General features: G+C 44.5%; 1 pseudogene; it reads left to right on the top strand.

Annotated features, from left to right (window-relative positions):
• Positions 1–1,750: 1,750 nt before the first annotated feature.
• On the top strand, positions 1,751–2,602 carry LOC148370524 (general transcription factor II-I repeat domain-containing protein 2 pseudogene; annotated as a pseudogene).
• Positions 2,603–2,845: the final 243 nt, after the last annotated feature.

The raw sequence follows: 2,845 nt of genomic DNA, 5'->3' as shown, positions 1-2,845 counted from the left end.
CGCACATGCTAACCACTGCGCCGCCGTGCTGCCCTGTAGCAAATCTAACCGTGTAAAATATTTACACACTCTAAAACACGAAAGCATCTCCATGAATGGATGTTGCTTGCTGCTAGCTGTCTGTTTAGCCCCTTAATTCCTGTTTACAAATACAGATTAGTAAAAAAAATATTTTCTCCATGCGGTAGAGCAGGGGTCTCACACTCGCGGCCCCCGGGCCAACTGCGGCCCCAGGGACGATAATTTGCGACCCGTCTTAATATGAACGTTATTAATGTTAGTGTGGCCCACAAAAGTGATATGAATGACACTTGTGGTGTGCAGAGCTGAATGAACCAATCACGGTTAAGTATATGGGTCTGTTGGGCGGGAGCTGAATGAACCAATCACGGTTAGGTGTATGGGTCTGGTGGGCGGGACATCGGCCGGACTCTCTGGTGCCCCGGTCAAACTGAAATTTAACAGTAAAGCCGGGTATACACTGTGCGATTTTTTTTCAGTCACGGCAAAAGCTACAGCTCACACTGTACGAGTGAATCGCTCAGAAAATGCGTGGGTAATAATAAACGCAGCGGGCTTTCATGTCTTGTTCTCTGTGTTTGAACATGAGCATGACAGCTCATGCTGTCACAGCTCCGGACCAATACAGAAAGTCGCCACATTTTGCTGAGGCGCATGCGCAAAGTTAAACCCGCGAATTTAAACACGAGACTGGCTGCGGTTGAAGTGGAAAAACAAATTACAGAGCCCCAAACATGTCTTTTTCAAAGCCTGCAGTGAAGAGAAAGGTCGGTGATGAGCACAGACAATTTCAGGAAAAGTGGGAAGTGCAATATTTCTTTGTTGAGCACAGGGGCACACCAACATGTCTTATTTGCACTGAAAAAGTTGCCGTGCACAAGGAATACAATTTGAGACGTCATTATACAACTAGACATGCTGAGGAGTACGAAAAATACCAGGGAGATGAGAGAGTCAACCAGGCTGCCAGTCTTAAAACATGTTTAATTTGGCAACAGGATTCCTTTAAGAAAGCAACCAAAGAGAATGATGCAGCAGTCGAAGCTAGCTACGTAGTTAGTGAAATGATTGCTAGAGCAGGAAAGCCATTCACAGAAGGTGAATTTGTCAAAAAGTTTTTAATACAGGCTGCACATATTGCCTGTCCAGAAAAGAAAGGGCAGTTTAAAAACATCAGCCTTTCTGCCAACACCGTGGCAGAGCGCATTTCTGACCTGTCAAGTGACATTTATGATCAACTGCATGAGAAAGCAAAATGTTTCAGTAGTGTCTCTTGATTATACCACATACATCACAGACACTGCCCAGCTCGCAATATACTGTATGTCTGTGGTGTTGATGACAATTTTGAAGTGATAGAGGAACTGCTCACAGTAATTCCAATGCATGGCCAGACCACCGCTCAAGAAATATTTCACCAGCTATGTCATGCTATTGAGAATGCCGGTTTGCCATGGAAGAGTTTGGTGGGAATAACATCCGATGGAGCCCCATCAATGACCAGGAGGAAGAATGGACTGGTAGCACTTGTTAAAAAAAAACTGGAAGAGAGGGGTGTGGAGGGGGCCATAGTTCTGCACTGCATTATCCATCAGCAGGCCCTTTGTAGCAGATGCAGTTGAAGTAAAATATGAAGTTTGACAATGTGATGCCTGTCGTAGTGAAATGCATCAACCAAATCAGATCCAGGGGCTTAAAGCACAGAATGTTCCGTGCTTTTTTAGAGGAAATGGAGTCAGAATATGGGGGTGTGCTCTACTTCACCGAGGTACGTTGGCTCAGCAGGGGAAATGTACTGAAGAGATTTTTTGTGTTGAGAGCAGAAGTGAAAGACTTCATGAAGAAAGAAGGGGTGACTGTTCCTGTGCTAAGTGATCCCAACTGGCTCATTGACTTAGCTTTTCTTGTTGATATCACACATGAGCTTAATGTAGTGAACAAGAATCTACAAGGCCAGGGGCAACTTGTCAGTGCTACCTATGACAATGTGAGAACATTCTGCACAAAACTTGTGTTGTGGAAAGCCCAGCTCTCTCAGACAAACCTTTGCCATTTCCCAGCATGCAAGGCACTCGTGGATGCAGGCACATTAATCAGTAGTGAGAAGTATGTTGGGGCCATTTTGAAGCTACAGGAGGAATTTGATCACAGATTTGCGGACTTGAAGACGCACAGAGCCACATTTCAAATTTTTGCAGACCCCTTCTCCTTTGATGTGCAAGATGTCCCTCCTGTGCTTCAAATAGAGCTCATTGACTTGCAGTGCAACTGTGCACTCAAAGCTAGGTTCAGGGAGGTGAGTGGAGAAGCAGACAAGCTTCGGCAATTTTTGAGAGAGTTGACACCAAAGTTCCCTGAACTTTCCCGAGTGTTCAAGCGGACCATCTGCCTTTTTGGAAGCACATACTTGTGTGAGAAGCTCTTCTCCACCTTGAACTTCAATAAGTCCAAGTTCAGGTCCAGACTTACTGACGAGCACCTTCAAGCCCTACTGAGGGTCTCCAATGCTTCCTCCCTCAAGCCAAATGTGGCTCGGCTATGTGAGAAGAAGCGCTGCCAGGTCTCTAGCAGCAAGAAGTAGGCAAGAGAAGCCTTATTTAGAACAGTTCAGGTTTAATGTTATATTTATGTTCAGAAAAATTTAGGTTTAATAATCGTCTGTATCTGCTGTATGATCATTTTCATTTATTTATTTAATTATTATTTTGTGTTAAAAGAAAAGGTATTTGAGAACATTGGAATGTTTTATCAGCGCTTTTCTTGTGGAAATCCTGATGCGGCCCAGCCTCACTTGTTTTGCCCCACTTTAGCCTATGCGAGCCTC

This window comes from Urocampus carinirostris, chromosome 3 (genome assembly GCF_059441175.1).
Source record: "Urocampus carinirostris isolate Australia breed hairy pipefish chromosome 3, RoL_Ucar_1.0, whole genome shotgun sequence".
Lineage (NCBI taxonomy): Eukaryota > Metazoa > Chordata > Actinopteri > Syngnathiformes > Syngnathidae > Urocampus > Urocampus carinirostris.
Note: the sequence above shows the minus strand (reverse complement) of the source record. Positions and strands in the feature narration are given on the sequence as shown.